Source organism: Plodia interpunctella, chromosome 26 (genome assembly GCF_027563975.2).
Source record: "Plodia interpunctella isolate USDA-ARS_2022_Savannah chromosome 26, ilPloInte3.2, whole genome shotgun sequence".
NCBI classification, from domain to species: Eukaryota; Metazoa; Arthropoda; class Insecta; order Lepidoptera; family Pyralidae; genus Plodia; species Plodia interpunctella.
In genome coordinates, this window is record NC_071319.1 from 4,092,925 (window position 1) to 4,111,953 (window position 19,029).

A 19,029-nucleotide genomic window follows, 5' to 3' on the forward strand; every position below is an offset into this window, starting at 1 on the left:
ACGTATTGTTTACTAGTTTTTGCCCGCGACTTCGCCCGCGTGAACTTCAAACGGGAACATTTAATTTTCCGGGATGAAAGGTTTCCTGTGTCCATCTCTATACTTCAAACTACATGTATGGAAAAATTTGAAGTAGATGAAGAAGATAATTTACTTTCGCTTTTATAATATTAGTTGTTCAGTTGATCAGTTACATTTTAGATTTCCTATTGATGCGAAGCCCCAGGGTGTAATTATTTTGTTATAAACTCGATAATATTCCTTAAATGTTCGTTAATAAACTTTAAATTAGCTTCGAACTTTTGTTCAAAACACGTCAAAACTTGTTCTGATTAAATTTTCAAAACTATTGTAATGTATAACATGTAAGCGTGAAGCGTTGGTCCGGTGGTCAACATCGTCCACCTGTGATCGAAAGGTCATAGGTTCGAATCCTACTGGTGCCATGTGAGTGTGTATACCAATCTGACTCGTGTATTGTAGTTTTCATAGACCACCATTTGCTTTTGTATGCCTCTTTCAAGAATGTTACAATTGAATCATTAGTGAAAGAATCACATCGATAATTAAAGTGATTCCCAAGAAACTATAAAAAGTCATACAGGTATATCCGATCTCTGGTGATGACTTCTTTTACGATGGTGGATAATACCACCTCTAAAATATAATTGTTCTTTTTTATACCATGATTTAAAAATCACGATTTGCTAGCTTTTTTCGCTAAGATATACTCAATCGTGACGTAACGTTAGAGTATCATTTGGTATGGACCGTTTGGCCGAGTCCAAAAATGAATTGTTTTTCATGTCATAACTTTGCGCTGGTGTTTCTTATAATTTAAAGACCTTCGAATAGACACCGAAATAAAAATTAGTCCCTATCTTATTATAAATTAGAAAATCATGTTACATTTACATTTTACATCTAAAAAATTAAGTTCATGTTTAAAATAATGGCAGTGCAGTATAAAATGCATTAGCATAGCATACATTAGAATCATAACTACAACAGAAGTTGGGGAGTTAAATAATTTCTATTATGTCCATTGTGTAATTCTCCGCAACGTGTGTGCCATTGCCAGGTTAGAAATGTTTTATTTGGGCGGTGTTGCCATTATTGCCTGGCTGTTTGCTTCCTGAATTTTAGATAAACGTTCGTGAAAACCAAGTGTAATCATACGAATATAAAGAGAAAAGTTTGTATTTTTATTTGTAACTAGCTTTTAGCCGCCCGCGTGAATTTCATAGCAAAATCTCAGTAATTTTATCGCGTACTCTATGAGACTGGTAAACATATATGATTTAAATTCGCATTTTTTCTCATCTTTAGTTCAATTTTCTGTTTCCCGCTGCGTGTCTCATCCCGCAAACTTGTCCAATGTCGCTTCCTGCTATGTAATATAGAAATTCCGTAACGTTTCCAACATATTGTGCCATCATGTTTTTCGCAATGAGTCCCGTCCCGTTTCCCATTAACGGTCTCCTTTCTATTTCCCGCTCCGACTTCCACTCCCGCTTTCTGCAACGCGTGCGTCCCATTTTCCATGACGTTTTACTTCCCGGTTTTTTATTAACCACAAACGTAAATTAATATTTTTTTGTATTTACTTACTGTTATTTACTACAAAAAGTAAGTGTCAATAAGATTTTTTCAGCTTTTTATCTTGAAAATTGTATTAAGTCCTTTACAAACTTTCACCTACCCCTTTTGAAGGTTGAGGGTTAATTATCAGAAAAATCTGAAAAACGTATTCATTAATTTGTTGTAAACAACAAAAATCCCAATTTTTAAGTCACTAACTTCAACGGTGTAGAACTTTCATATTAACAGTTTTTTTACCCCTTTTTCTTTCTGCAAAATTTTAAAGTCAATCGGCTCCGTGGATTGTTTTTTTTTAATATTTCTACAGGACCCTCCTCATTTTCCGGGATGAAATGTCTAAATATGTTAACCCGGTATTTATATTTTTGATTCATTATTAGTTTTTCAATTATCCTACGGACACCTGACCATTTACCGGGATGAAATGTATCTAAGATGTTAGCCCGGTATATAAGGTACCTACATACCAAATTTCAAGTAAATCGGTCCAGTAGATTTCGAGTGATGTGCGTTCAGACAGACAGACAGACAAAACTTTCCAAAACTATATTTTCGCCATCTATATCAGTAACTAAGTATATTCCATGAAGAATTCCAAGAAAAAATCCAATGTACAAATTTGACCTTTCTTCAATTTTATTATATGTATTGATATTGATTGATTAATAAACTCAAAAACTGCTGGTCCGATTTTGATGAAATTTGCCACAGAGATAGACAAAATCTTCAGGAGTAAAACAGGTAACTGTTGTATGTATACATTTTATTTCTGTTATGTTTGTTTTAACTTTGTGTAAACATTTGTCAAGTTTGTCGCCATCTATCTAATCTTTGACTGTAAAACATAGGAAACTAATGCCACTGGCCATGCAGTTTCTGCCAGACAGAAAGGGCAAACTTAAAAGTGCTTTGTCAAGGAAGATCTGTGTGCCAATGGTCTGATAACTAAGGACGAAGACAAAATAACAAGCAAAAAAAAAAAACAAAATACCCGCCTGTTTAAAATTCCTTGTGTTGAGCCCTTTTTAATTTGATACCCTTATAATTGTAGTATTCGAAAAAAAAAATGTTTTTCAATGGCGTTGCGCAGTCGCACTGTTAGGATTGTTGTGATTGTAATAACTATTTGTAATGTATCTAATAGTATTTTTGTAAGAAAAACCTTGCTATATCCCCGATAGTTAGTCTAAGAGCTACCATTCAGAATGCCATAAATCGTTACAGCATTAGCTGCGGGCCATGAATTGCGCAATTTGAATGAGAGCCATTTTTCTTCCTTAACTGTTTATTTCTGTTTGGGCGCGTAAACATTGCAGGAGACGACACAACTTTTGACAGTTGCAAAAAAGTTTTTAATAATATTATTGACTTAGGAAGTAAATCCCTGCTTACGACTGTGTTAGTGCCATAATCACAGTTTTCACTAACACATTTATATATAAAGGAAAAACATTAATTCAGACAAGATATTAAACCGGTTCAGCTCGTGGGTGGTCTCAAAGACTAATTTATTTTTTGATGAAGCATGTTGCGGATACACTTCTATAAACTTTTATATTAGTGCATCAAACAAAATTTAAGATTAAATAAATTTCCTATATTATTTCCCTTCAGTTCTCGCGCGCTCCGGTCGAACTCCTATTGTTGTTCAATATGACGACCTCGGTGGCGCAGTGGTAAAGTTCTTGCCACTGAACCGAGGGGTCCCGGGTTCGATCCCCGGTCGGATCATGATGGAAAATAATCTTTTTCTGATTGGCCGGGTCTTGGATGTTTATCTATATATGTATTTGTTATAAAATATAGTATCGTTGAGTTAGTATCCCATAACACAAATCTCGAACTTACTTTGGGGCTAGTTCAATCTGTGTGATTCGTCCTAATATATTTATTAATTATTTATTTATTATTTAATTGTCTTTATTTTCTCCAGAGACGAAGGATTAATATCACGAGTTACAATTATTTTATGGCTAAGAAGAAAAACCAATGTACTCAGATAAATGAGGGATCATTTGACCTAATTGAGTTTTTTTGAAATTTCATTTATATCATTCTAAAGCAAAATGATTCTGAAAGCTGATATCTTCAACCGATTGAGCTGAAATTGTGTACACCCGTTTAGTCTGGATTACAATGCATATGACCTGATTGCTCATCGACGGGGAAACTCCTCAACGGTTTACTGCACGGACATGATATTTTTGTCACGCATTGAATGCAATAAGATCTCTCTGACAACAATAATTAAGCTTTTGTCAAAAATGTTATTTTTGTAAAATAAAACCTCAAAAGCCTCCCTCAATTTCTTCAACGTGTTTCTGTCTTTGATCTTTCCCTTCCATTATTTGTCGAATGACATCAAATCGTTTCATACCTTTTCCTTCCTCTTTCCCGGGAGGTACGAGTCCAAATTACATGAAGAAAAATTAGGTCCGATAATCGTGCCGTGCCGTGTGATATTGGAAACGTTCAGTAAATCAATAAGTATTTTCCTCGCGACCGCTACTTGGATATTCGCATTAAGTAAATGAACTGTTTGAGACGAGACCAGCATTATGAGTTCTTTTAAATGGACTCTAGGAGTGTTGAGGGCAGGGGCAAGGAAGTTTTTCGTTTGTTTGACCTTTGATCTAGCGGAAATATTAATTATTTTTACAGGTACACAATACAAGGTATATTATGTGCGTAACTACTTACTGGATGGAATTGGATGCAGTTTTCATAGTCGTATAGCGGATGTGTAAACTTGAAACTTGGTATACTCGTATGTGTAATTGCGATACGTTGAACCCGAGATATTGACAATAATAAGTTACGAGCGGACGCACGAAAAGAACGCGGGTGAAGCCGCAGACAAAAGCTAGTGAAGTAATAATAATGAATAATTCAAAAAATCCGCCCGAAAAACGGCTACTTTACAACAAGTTGAACCAAAGGATTTTTCGATAGACAAATGAAAAATGTAACAAAATGTTTGTGAATCGCTTCAACAACACACAATTCAGAGAATTTTTAATATGGACTACACTCTGTTTTCTATTGATTTTGATGTATGTATATATTTATATTGTTTACGCGAGCTCAATTACAAAATCAACGAAATTATTTTTTGGAGCAACATTGCATAAGTTCAAAAGTAAAGTCTTTCCTCAGTCCAGAGCTCCAATTAAAACTGGCTACACAGAATCTCAGAAATGAGCATAGATCCAACCAAAAATGGATCTTTTGCGAGTATAGTTTCGGCCCCATAAGAAACATAGTATCGCGTATTGAGATTTTTTAAAGTCACAGACTGTTTCCCAAAACGTAAGGCGCAGTATGCTCAATCGTAATAAAAGCAATTCACACGTCAAACATACCACCTTTTGTTCTTGGCCCATTTACATAATTATGCATGGCCCGATAATTAGAATGGGTTAAATGCGCCATTATTGTCAGGATAACACGAAAACTTGTAAAATGTTTGGCAAATTTAAAACTTGTGTTTGCTCTAGTTTAATCTATATCCTGATTAATATTATAAATAAGTTTGTTTGTTACCTCTTCCCGCTAAATGTACTCAAGCAATCTTCTTGGAATTTTGCATACATATAGTTAAAAATACGGAGAAGTACACAGTGACCTTTTATCCCCGAAAAATAACGTACGCGGGAAGTCACGCGGGCTAAAGCAAGTACAAGTTAAAAGAACTTGTAAAAATGGACACCTGAAAGTAAGTAAAATTAAAATGAAGATAAATAACATCCAAAATTTTACTGCTACCTATATAAACCTCATTCCAAAACATCTCACAGTAGTTTCAGTTAATATTCCTTCCCAACCCGCCAATAGATTTATATAGTAATACACTCAGACCCCTCTCACTAGCTACTTGAAGCGCCCGTATGGTAGTTCCCGTAGTTATTTGCATATATTAAATAAATTACCTCCAGTAGAAATAGTTCTACATTTTGGGAATTTGGAATTTATGTAGCTATGAAGCGTTTGTGTACATGTTCAAAGATGACATGGTCGTAGAATTGTAAAAATATTACCAAAAAAAGATGTACTCGTATTTATGATCATTATGCCTGAAGACGAAGAGTGCAACGATGCAGCTGTATGATTATAATGAAGATTTAAAGTTGTTAACGCAATATTTTAAAAAGTTATTTGTACAAGCAATTTTGCGAACATATAACCTGGTTGTGACGTCTCTGTGTCACCTCTATGTCGTGTCACCTCTATGTGCGACAAAATGTGTGATAATATTTTTGTCATATCTTTGAAAGCGTTGTCATTAAATTAAATTATCAATACTTATAAAAATAAGGTTTTCTTGTACCCTATTTCACGTTTATTATATTCAAAACTATTAATATTTTTATTTTCGATAACTAAACCGTCACTCATTTATTAGTAACACTAAAAGTTAAAATTAAAAATTAAAAAAAAAAATACCCTATTGCATAAATTCGAAATGTGACGTCTGCTTGTTAAAGCCAAGTTTGTTTTCTATTCATATGTAATGAATAAAAGTCTATAAAGAAGATTTATCAAGGTGACTTGTAGAATATCGAGAATTAATGATATCGGAATTGCCAGTGATAAAGTAGCTACAGTACAGAAATAAGGCTTGTCAATAAACAAATTCTATTCTTCTAACATAAGATTTCTAGCTAATCTTAAATATTGAAAACATTTTTAACTAGCGGTCCACCCCGGCTTCGCTCGGGTAAAACCATAATAAATTATACACCAAAAACTTTATTTTGAACCAATCTATATATTGTGAAATCACACCCAAATGCTTAAAATTTTCCGTTTCTCCGAGAACGTCAATTATTATAACAAATGTAGAGCTTATATTTTATATTTAACTGAACTGAAGAAGCTAAATAATTTCTCAACACATTATTTCCACACGTTTTGTGTTCTGTGTTACAATTTGACGTTTTTCCCATTGGCAGTCTGCATCAGCATTTTTTCGGCCTCGTGTCCCGAGCAATTAAAAGTTGTAAAGGAAATTGAAAAAGTTTGACACACTGGCGGGACGATATTGAAGTGGCATTTTAATATTCGGCCTCCCCACTTGGGTATGACCAATCTGACTTCTTCATAGTCATAAATAAAAATCTTTTTAAACAACATAAAATTCTAACACTTCAAAAATGAAAAAAAAAAAAAAATGTTAATTTCCACCCACACATCACTATTATTCAAATTAACATCAGTTGTATTTAATAAGGGAGGGGGCGGACTGGAGCCTGAGCTAGGAAAATCCTGTGTTTCAGGACTCCAGGACACGCCCACAGTAACATGTGTGGTCATTGCACATAAGGAGATAAATTTTGCTGGATATTAATGATATTCATACTGTAATCCCGACCAAATAGACAGATACAGTCGTAGTTTTCACAGGATGAAATGCAGTTTGCACGTTGTACGTACCGTTTTCAAATTTATTACGTAACTAGCTGCGCCCCGGTGATTCGCTCTCGTAGGAATTTCGGGATAAAAAGTACCCAATGTGTTATTCCAGGTTATATTCTACCCGTGTAACAAATTTCGTGACAATCGCTCCAGTAGATTTTGCGTGAAAGAGTAACTAACGTACATACTCACATCCACACAAAATTCGCATTTATATTATTAGTAGGATAGCTTAAACTTACAAAAACTTAAGTTAGCTCCTGACGCAGCTGTGGCAATAAGTAATAGACCATTTTAACATCTCTTAAGTTATCCTTGGCTATAGTAAGTGGTCACTTAATATTCTGCCCACAATACACCAAGCGAGAAACAGTCCGTTTGTGTAGTGAGTAGTGTTTGGGAGATCAAGGGATAAGGAAGAGTCTAAAGTTACCAGTTACCATTTCTAAGAAGGAATGAAAGTTTTGTAAAATAATCAGTACATCGCAAAATATAAGCTAAACTACTTTTCAGCGAGTATGGGTATGCAAAAATAAATAAATTAAGAACTTGCTATAAAATAATAATATAATATAGTATTAACTCCGACAGATTATAGAATGGATAGAACTGACAATCTCCCTCTATATTTTTAAGTTTCAGTTAAAAGGTACGTAGATACATCACTATTTTTAAGCGCATTTTTGAAATTTCAAATTCTCCTTTGCTTGTCGATAGCCAATCAAAAAGCACTACACCACTGGTTACTAAATCCTTGCCTGAACCGAGCCACTTCAATGACCAGAGTACATTTCGAATTCACGGTTTATTTTAACAATTTCACCATAAAATAAAAATGGTCGCGGTAAAACACATTTCGGTAAATAACTGACAAATACAAAATAGAAACATCTACGCCAACAAAAGTGAATGAAAATCGACAATATGAAATTTCGCGACATTGTTTGCATGTCACGAACCAGTTGAGTAATTCGACATAACGGTCGCTTGACACTGGACATCTTTACGTGTAGTTTCCCCGGCAAAATTAAGATATGAATATGTGAAGTGGTGACATCATCAAATATTTATTTTGATTATATGAAACTAGTTCGCCGCGAACTCGGGAACACAATAAATTTTTTAAGAGTTTTTATAAAATTGTGAATATTTCAAAAACGAGCGTTTAACCAACAACCAAAATAACTGATTTTGTTGCGATACGAACTTAAAAATATCTGTCAATGGACAGATCCTACATACCTTTTAAACTTCATCAAAATCAGACCAACGGTTCGAAAGTTATTGTGTTTGAAAATTACAAAAAATGTATTTTTACCCCAAGTTGATTTGTAGCAAGAATGCGTACGGCTGTGTGCGTACGAATGTGTACGGCTCCAAGCTTCGGAAACAAAAATATTGTTTTGATTTTAAATCGAAACAATATTTTTGTTTCTCTGTCCAATATAAAAATATAGCATATAGCAATCTTGGATAATGTACCTTTCTAACGGTGAAAGAATTTTTGAAATAGGTTTAGTAGTTTCGGAGTTTTATAATAATAGTAGATATAGCTAAAAAAGTTTATTAATGGAAAATTAATTGATAATGAAATTGAATAAAAAATAATTGAAAATAAAATAGACAAATCGATTAAATGTAGGTACTGCTTACCTTTTAAATATGCCCAGTCTGTATACTTGTAACTTTACAAGTCTGTGGCCTGAGGAGACGGCCCACACTTTGGCAGATAGCAGTCATTAGTTCAGCTGCTAGGGGCTACTTTCGCCACATTGGTTCATGGAATGATCACTCGTTGTTTTGCAAAGTACAGTTGGACTCATATATGATAACTACTAAAGTTTTTTCATATAATCATTTCTATGTTTAAATAGTACGATACATTACCGATGCTATCATCATAATGATATTATAAATGCTTTTGTAATGTAATATTAATAAGTTTATGAGGATGTATGTTTGTCACTCTTTCAAACAAAATCTATTGGACGGATTGTTATGAAATTTGGTACACGGGTAGGATATAACCTGGAATAATACACTGGGTACTTTTATCCCGAAATTCCGACGGGAACGAAGCCCAGAGGTGAAGCTAGTTTGTTGTGATGTGATAATCTTGTTTTCGTAAATAGTACTTCCGAATTTGTTGTATCATTTCATGTTGAACAAAAAAATCGTAATAAAAATTTTCCGGAATTTGTTCAAATATCTTTCACATACCTAACTACACAAATATTTCAAAATACGTGTTGAATAATTGTGGAAATTGGTTTAATTGAATGTGTAATAGCAACTAGATACGAACGTAAAACAAAAAAAAACTGAAAACGCCACATTGTAAATAGTTCTGTGTATTTGTCTGTGGCATCGTAGCTCCCAAACGGATGAATCTATTTTCGTTTAGTTTTTTTTGTGTCATAGATAATTTTATCCGGAGTGTACTTAGTAATGTCTCATAAAAATCGGTTCAGCCGTTCAAAAGTTGTAGCGAAATGAACATTGAAAGTCCGGGGTTTTATAATTTTTATAATTATATTTTTGCAAATTAATAATCTCTGTTTTTGAACACAATTCTACTATATCTTAATGAACAAATGAACATGGTAAAAATACGTGCTTGGTTTAATTATAACGGAGTTTCGTTTCTGTTCGAGTGTACTTATCACTGGAAGTGTCATTCCAACAACGGGAACCTTCGATTGGTAAAATTATGCTGTCGCTCACTATGCCAATTCCTTTTTAAATTTAACGAGCTTATTTACTAACGTGGCCCAAAGCAGGTTAGGAATTGGAACTCTACTGGAATAGAAATAAGATATATAAATAATAATATATTCAAAAAACTACAGACACACACATAACAACCAAAAAAATTGAAATTAAAAAAAAACAAAACAAAAAGCGGGTAAGTTCAAAAAAGTGATTATGGGTGGTGTGCGCTGCAGTAATATAAACAGGCCACAACTCAGTGATGTTATTACTATAGGAGCAATACACTGATTTTCGGTTGGAGCCTTTACTACTAAGTAGGTGCTGGTGCGAAACACTGGTGCTCTTTAAGTAATCATTCAAAATGTTGCCTGGAAAATATTGCTCACAGCGATGAGGCCGCCTTAAGGGAATGCAATTATAATGTTCAAAAAGGTTTTGTATTGTATTTTTGATGTTGATTAATAAATTTATAATGTTTGATTTTAGCAGCTATAGCTGTTACATAGATAGCTGTTCTATGCTGGGTAACTTGAAGTGTGATCGATTGTCTACATCTACACATTTTATTGCGCTATGTTAGTAAAAATATTACTATCACATCACTGGTTATGAGCTGCTTATAACTTAAAATTTGTCAAATCATAATCTTTTTACTAATGTCAAAAACATTTTTTTTTTTAATTTGTGTACCTTGTATGATTTTCCTTTCATCCCCGAAAAATAAATGTTTCCGTAGATTTTACGCGGGCGAAGCCGCGGGCAAAAACTTGTTTGATTATACAGGATGTATGGGACATGTTGTAAATCATACATATGATATACGCTTCGCTGTCGTAGGAATTTCGGGATAAAAAGTACTGTATATTCCAGTGTTATTCCAGTTTATTTTCAACCCGTGTACCAAATTTCATAACAATCGGTCCAGTAGATAATGCGTGGAGAGGTAACAAATAAACGAAAAAACTTACTTTCGCATTTATAATATTAGTTGGGATTTGGGCCACGTTATAAACTTTATAGCCAGTTAAGCCCAAAAGAGCTAAGTATAGCTTTCCAGCATGTCCAATTTCGGGGTGTAATTTAGTATCTGTTTAATTTCGGTGCTTGAATGGTGACGATAATAATAGTTTTGAATTTCCAATTGCTTTGTTTCTGGGTAAAATATAAATTACTACAATTATACTTGTACCTATTCGCTATATGAAACCAGTTGTATTAATTTTTTTAACGTTGAAATATAACATAACCATAACATTTTTATTAATTTATTTTATTTCGTAGAGAGAGAAACAAATGATCTTGCCACACTAGATAAATAATTGTATTGGTAAGTACTTATCTTTGTTTTCCATTACACAATGTTGTCACAGCTGACTAAATCGAAAACGGTGAACTGAACATGTGTATTTAGAAAACAATAATACTTTCTCTTAAAATTTGTTCTCTTGTGCGGCATATTCCGTTAAGACATTTTTTTAATACGTACTTTTTATTTCAAAAGTACGCGATTCCTGTGGGATTTGGTCAAAAGCCGGTTCCGATTAAATAAAAGAATATTAATTTTATTATTCTATGGTCTTCCGCTTTGTAAAGTATTTATAGGTGCTACTGTGCATATAAACGTAAATATAAAAAAAAATACGCGGGTAACGTGCATTTACCAAAAAATCACGCTGTTTTATATGGGAGCCACCAAAAATATTTATTTTATTGTTTTTTTTTAGTATTAATTATACCTGTACATTTTCTCTTGGAAAATCACATTTGTATTGATACGGATTACTGAGAAATGCTCTTATTTCGGCTTCTAATTGATGGATGAGGTGATAAATCATTCATTATCCATCTGAATACGTATCTCATTACGTACAGTCACTAGCATATTGATTCGCCCAAAGTCACAGTCTATTGTCAATGGTGCTTTATATCGCGATATATGCATAAAAACGTGAGCGTTTTTTAAAATAATGACGCGGGTAACACCGCGGCGTGTAGCTAGTAAAATTGTAAACGTGAAAGTTTGTCTATCTGTCCATCTGTCTCGCTTACACTGCCTCCCTCACGTCCCAACATACAAATATAATAATTTGGCTTTTCATATCTAGTCGGTAATGCCAAAAACCAGATTTATAGTCAAAGAAAGATAACATTTTACAAACTTAATTATACAAAATTCAATTGACAGATCCTACATACCTTTTAAATTTCATCAAAATCAGACCAATGGTTCAAAAGTTATCGCGTGTAACGCATACAAAAAGTGTATTTTTGCCCCAAGTTGATTTGTTGTTGCTTCGCTTGTTCGGTCAAAAAACTAAATAAAAATCATCTTATCTCTCTCATAAGAAAAAAACTAGGTCGAAATCGGTTCTGTTGTTTGGCTGCTACAATGCCACGGACAGACATACAGATACACATACACGTTACACTTATAACTCCCCTCGTTCTGTCGTCGGGGAATAAAATACACTGAAGCAACGGAATCTTGCGATATTTGTGCGACTTGTAATCGTATAAACGCAGTCATTAAAAGTATAAAGCTATAACGGAGACAGCTATACATAAATTATACGACTTGAATGAATAAAAGTTGTGTCGGAATATGGAAAGAACAGAAATACAACAAGCCGATGAGAACTGTTAATAGTAACAATTGTGTAGTCTTAACTAGTGGCCCGACCCGGCTTCGCTCGGGTAAAGACATAATAAATTATACACTATAATGCGCAATGGTAGACATGACATGAAGACTTTTTTTTCTGTCTACGTACGAGTAGACAATAGTACAAGTTTAAATTCAATTAAATTCAAGACTTTCAATTTTCATTTCGCTACAACTTTTGAACGGCTGAACCGATTTTAATCAAACATGTCTAAGAAACACCGCATAAAAATTAGCTATCAAATAAAAGAAAAACCGCATCAAAATCAGTTCACCCGTTGTTGAGCTACGGTGACACGTACACAAGCAGCCATACTTAGCGGTCAAACTTGTAATACTCCTCTTTTTGCGTCGGGGGTTAAAAAGGTCATATTTCTGTACTCAACTCTATTCTGTGCTTGCATCTAGTGAAATGTTTTACCCTTTTTACGGCTCCCCGCAGACTCAACGGACGCAAAGACAGTAAATCTGAAATATTACAGTTTCTTTAAACGTTTTAGTGTCAGTAAATGCAGATGTGAATGTTTAATGGTAATTATAAAAATCTTATTAAATAATAAACATCCTTTTCGCGAGGCCGAGCAGAATCCAGGGCAAGTGAATGCCATGTACAATAAATAAAACTCAAAATAAATTAATTATCTATGATGGCGCTGGTTTATTGCACTAAAAATGCATTAGATGATACAATAATTACAACTTAATGCAAAGCATTCTCTGTCAGTTTACCTTTGGGAAATTTGGAGACATACGGAACAAACCTAGATAATGCAAAATATATAGAGAAACAGATGACGAATTCCTGTTTCGATTACTATACGAAGACCCTTATTTAATAATACTTTTTTAACAAAAATTTAATTTTTGTCACGAGTTTTTATTGTCGTCGAAAGAGATCTTATGGCATTTAACGTCTGACAAAAACCCATGTCTATGTTGTAAACGGTTGAGGTGTTTCCCTCGTTTGGAGCCGATCCGGGCTGCAAATCAGGTCATGCTCATCATAATAATGCATTGTCATGGAAACAGAAGCTACTTGGGAAAGTTAAACTCTGTAGCTCAACAGGAAGTAGGAGAAATCTGACTTGCAAGTTTTTATTACAGACAACGGAACAGGTGTAACTAAATAAAAGCTTGTTTAATGACAATACTTTCGAAGATATGACAAAAACAAAATCTTACATTTATTCGCCCAAACTGCAGCAACTCCGCAACTGCGCATTCGCGTTGTGCAATATTCCGTCGCTCAAATAGGCGCTTTGTAACTCGAGACCAAACCTAACAATCTAGAATTCTAGTTTAGACTAAGCATTCGACATAGAAAGCATAATACCCATCATTTGCCGTTGCGAAGTTAATTTATTTGACGTCCCAGTTAGCATATACTGGGGTATGTATATATGTGATCAAGTGCTGATAAAGGAAAATTCCTTTCATCAGCACTTGATCACAATCATAATATGTTTCAGTATACCTTTTGACCATGTACTTTATTATGTACTTACATGTTATATTACTGATAAAAAGTTATACATAAATTTATATTTAAAAAATGGTAAGCCCTTCTGGCATAATAGGGACCAACACTGTTTGAATGAGTTTCTTTCGGCATTTCTTCTCAGCAGTGGTCGTTCCGAAATGCTAGTAGTTTGTAGCTTTGGTAAACATCATTTAATTTAGATTATGACGTGAAAAAGTGCCTGTGAAGGCCTAATTTCTGAATAAATGATTTGATTTTGATTTTGATATTTTTGGGCTTAGACCGTGAATTAATGTTTTTGCTATCCGTATAGTTTGAATACGTCAGAGACAGCAAATTCTATGAATCTATTTGCGTGGGAACTATAAACTAACATGTGCTTGACCCTATGTTATAACATCAGGATTCTCAGTAATCGAAAGTCTTGCTTACAAATATAATTCAGATTTTTTTCAATCAGATATGAGAAAGCTCGTTTAAAATCGATATGATTTTTGAGTGAATTCATACACATATTAAGGGAATAAACACAGAGTCCTATTAATATTGTAGATGCGAAAGTTTATGAGGATGTATGTGTATATGTTTGTTACTCTTTCACGCAAAATCTACTGGATGGATTGTTATGAAATCTGGTACACGGGTAGAATATAACCTGGAATAACACATAGGGTACTTTTTGTCCCAAAATTCCCACGGAGACAGAGCTCCGGGGCGTAGCTAGTATTATATATATCCTTAATTTCAAACCGCCTAGCGTGAAACAAGGAAGCTTTAACATTTAACAAAACATCACACGAAATGACCCGAAACTCGTTTCATTCATCTTCGTTCCTTTGACAATTACATTCATTAAAGGAAAATAACACACAGTTCAATTTAATTACTTCCAACTTGCAAATATAAGCCTTAAATACATGTCAATAAAGTCTAAAGTGTACTATATAATGTTATGTGATTTTTGACTTTAATTTCGTCTGTCCGTTGTGGTCTGTGAGTGTACTTTGGTGTCACTTCCTGTTGTCAGCGGTTCAGCATTCTTAAAGTTTTCTTTTTGATTAAAAAACTACATGTCGTGTTTTATTTTGTATATTGTTTTTTTAAAGGTTTTGTTCAATGAAATACTTCTAGCTACTTTTAGCGTTATCTGTGAATCGGAAAACTTTTTTCTTTCTTATCGCTTGTTATTTTGAAAACATAACAATTTATTTGTATAGGTACTTGTATTTTTGGTATCAAAACTTACTGGAAGTAGATAAAGTATACATCTATAGTATACACTAGGATTTGTGTACGTATAAACGTTTATTAATAAATTGTTTGTTGACGACCTCGGTGGCGCAGTGGTAAGGTTCTTGCCACTGAACCGAGAGGTCCCGGGTTCGATCCCCGGTCGGGTCATGATGGAAAATGATCTTTTTCTGATTGGCCCGGATCTTGGATGTTTATCTATATATGTATTTGTTATAAAATATAGTATCGTTGAGTTAGTATCCCATAACACAAGTCTCGAACTTACTTTGGGGCTGGCTCAATCTGTGTGATTTGTCCTAATATATATTATATGTTTAAAAACTGCTACAACTGCGTCAAAATCCATTGCGTGATTATAATAAAAGAAAGCTTAGAAATAACGACGCGGCGGGCGAGATTGTTTTGAAAACAAATTTATCTGTATGTCTGTTCGTGGCACCGTAGCAGCCGACTGTGATACCTGACCAAACGGGTAAACCGATTTTGATGTAGTTTTTTTTATTCGAAAGATAATTTAATCATGTGTATTCTTAGCTATGTTTGGAAAATATATGTTCAGCCGTGTGGAAGCCGTCAGCAATTTTGTAGCAGATGTGAGGATGCTAGCAAATTCAGAGTTAATGGTGTCTTAGAATTTTAATTTGGTTTTCTATATGCTATGTAGTGATATTGATTCATGTATGATTGACTCAAACAACTGTACCTAACAACTACAATTTGTGGGAAACAACGCATGCGTTATTCCCATAAAATCGTATAACGCAGTAAATGACGCATGCCATGTCTAACTCGATCGTTTTAAAATCATTACGCTTCTTCCTTAGTTTTCATTGCATTTTGATTCTGTGAGGAACTAATGGTTTAGCCTATCGTAAAGTCCCAGATTGGAATTCTACTCGTGCTGTATGAGTTTGTCGAGTGAGTCAATGTGACCTATTTGTAGTTAGCAATCAACGAATTGCTTTTGGTGAAGCATAAGCGTAAATATTATACTTTACTAATAGATTTTGTTTTATCTTTCTAGGTATATCAAATAAAGCAGACTTCAAAAGGAACCAAACAAGTTATGTGAGTTTATATTTTCTAACTAACAAGAGGTAAACCTTGGTATAAAACTCGTCTGCAGAACCTAACACACATTTCTGTCGACGAACAGCAGTGCTTGCATTGTTATGTTCCGTGTATTTGAAGGGCGTTTAGAACAACATAAAGCCGTCTACCAAGACGCACAATAATTAAAAAATGTACAATATTGTCTTTGCTAACTAAAGTTGCCGCCATCAGGGCTCTCTTCTCCGCAAAACTTTGTCAGTGTTCACGTTGTGAATATTGTGAGTAATACAAATAATACAAACCATATCATATTATGATATAGTTGTGTTATTAACAGCAGCCAACCAGCCCCCAACTTATAACAACAGTCCACTTGGGAATAAATCAATAACTAGACATGTGTCCCACAATGTGTCAGAGGCAGTGTAATTACAGAGTATCGTGTCAAAAAATCCTAGAGCACAAAGTTGGCGTCGTACACGACATGGTTGAATGTACTTGGTCGTTGGTTTTATCATTATTAAAATAGATGCAAAGTCAATATTCACTATCGTTGAGTAAATCTCGATAAATCAGGTCCAACTTTATCTATTAGTAATAATATTTATACAAAATGTTCGAGTACGAAGAATGCGGCATTTTATGCAATGGATTTATAAAATATTATATATATACTAGCGACGCCGCGAGCAAAAGCCCGCGGCTTCGCCCGCTTTAATTTTCGGGGATGAAAGGTACCATGTCCTTCTCCATATTTCAAGAAAATTGGTTGAGTTCTCTATATACTAAAGAGGTAACAAACTTACTTTCGCATGTATATTATATTTTTTTGATTTATTAAACAAAACTGAGTTCTTGTTTTGGTTTTACTGTTTATAAAGTAACGGCAACCGAAATATGTTAATTTAATTGAAGTCTTTTTACAAGCGTTTATTTAGTTTATTTTGTCCCGATGTTTTTTTCTTTGTAACCAAATCTTGGAATAATTTGATTAAAACCATTAAGAAATAGACGGGTCACTCACCGTGTAATTATCAGTGGAATAGTTGACTGTAGTTTCGGTCTAGTAAGTCGTATACGTTTTTCGAGATGTACAGTCAACAGCACATTAGTTACCCTTCATGAACCTCTATGGCGCGGTAATAGTGGCGAGTTTGCAATGAATTTGGGTAGGTTGATGTGCAACAGCACAGTCAACAGACTGTACGCCTCGGTCCGCGCCAAATCTGGCATGTGAAATTTCATTTCCGATTGTTCTACAAAGAGTTGAAATTTTCCATTAATAAAATAAATGTTTTTATTTTTATTGTATTTTACTTATGTCCAGTCATCATCAACAATAACCGGAACCAACAGCCTTCACGGTTAGTTAACGTTGTAGGATTGTTGAAATTGCAACACTCAAATTACACAGTAAAATAATTGGCACATGAAAGCCAAAGGTCGATTGTAATCTCTCATCAGCGTGCGTAGTAGTGCGACTTTGCTGTTTACATCTCACCATCGAGTCGATTCGCAGTGAGACGCTAACCAACCACAGAGCGCTATTGTGACGCAACGATAACAACACCGGAGAGTGATAGGTTCGCTGCGTCTCAATTTGAATCGACTCGATAGTGAGAAGTGATTTCACTTCTGCATTTGCAGACCCGTACTTTGTTCTCAGCAGAACAGTAGTAGTAAAATAAAAGAAAAGTTTACAGAAAGCAGTATATATTGTGGACTCTAATCTATAATTCAAGGTTACAATTTTTTAAGGACCTAGTGGCGATATATTTTGATTCTTTTTTTTATCTAATATTGCTATTATATTATTGTCAAAATTTCATAGGTAATTTACCCGTTTTTAAATGAATTCATGATCAAAATAACAAATGAATGAAATAATTGACATACACACACACCCTGTTAAATTATATATTTTGATTCTGATTTTTTTCGTCTACACTGCTCATTTTAACAAAATTTTATAGGTACTTGACCAGTGTACTTCTTTAAATGAGTGAACTTCTTGCGAAAATTGCTATCACCGGTCGAATGCGCCAAAAACTGCGCTACTATGCTCCACTTGGCTTTCAAAGAACTAAATTCAAATCCGGTTTTTTCTTCCGGTCTTTTTCTAGTTGGTCCGTCATTGGACTAGCTAGAACTAGACCGGAACATTCTAATGGAGACTGCTCAAGTATTCAAAAAGCACGTTTCGATTCAAAGGAATTAATGAAGAGAAGACAAATTCAATAGACGTGCACCAGATGGCTTTCCAGTCTGCAGGCGAGTCTTACTTAACCCGAAAATTCAGTTATGGTACCTATCTAGCCGCACACTAGCTACACCATCTCATTTTTAGCAATTTATTTTAGTCTATAAAAAAATCAACACACAATGTTGATCAATAAAATCTTAATTTATGTAGATTGAGTTAGCCCCAAAGTGAGCTCGTGACTGATCATTTTCCATCTTGATCTGACTGGAGGCCAAACCCGGGATCTCCTGTGCAGCATTCCGGCATCGTGTATTTATTTGAAAATATATTCTTTGGTGCTAAATGATTGAACAAATAAACTAATTTAGCGTTCAGCGTTTTTTTTAATTACTTTTATTTATTAATTTAGCATGAATTTGCCTTACGAACCGGTACAAATGCACCGGTCAATTGTTTACTATTGTGTGCCAAATCGATGTTATACAAAAATGATTTAAAATCTTGCTCGCGTAATATCTACTAGTTGTTAAACTGTACACAGCTCCAGTCGCGGTCTATGTTTGGGTCGTTATTTATTTGAAAAGGTACAATCACAGATTACAGTACATTACATCTAACATGTATTATTATTTATTCTTAATTTCGCGT

The 19,029-nt window shown here is 34.2% G+C and overlaps 1 protein-coding gene across 3 annotated transcripts in view; it reads left to right on the plus strand.

Annotated features, from left to right (window-relative positions):
- LOC128681071 (nephrin-like) overlaps positions 1-19,029 on the plus strand; it is a 298,109-nt gene that overhangs the window by 15,595 nt on the left and 263,485 nt on the right. The window contains exon 2 of one of the 3 annotated variants that reach the window (XM_053764651.1): positions 16,150-16,193. The exons of the other annotated variants lie outside the window; for them this stretch is intronic. The gene's annotated coding sequence lies outside the window, so the exon portion shown is untranslated. The remainder of the gene's footprint in view (positions 1-16,149; positions 16,194-19,029) is intronic. 3 annotated transcript variants of the gene reach the window in all.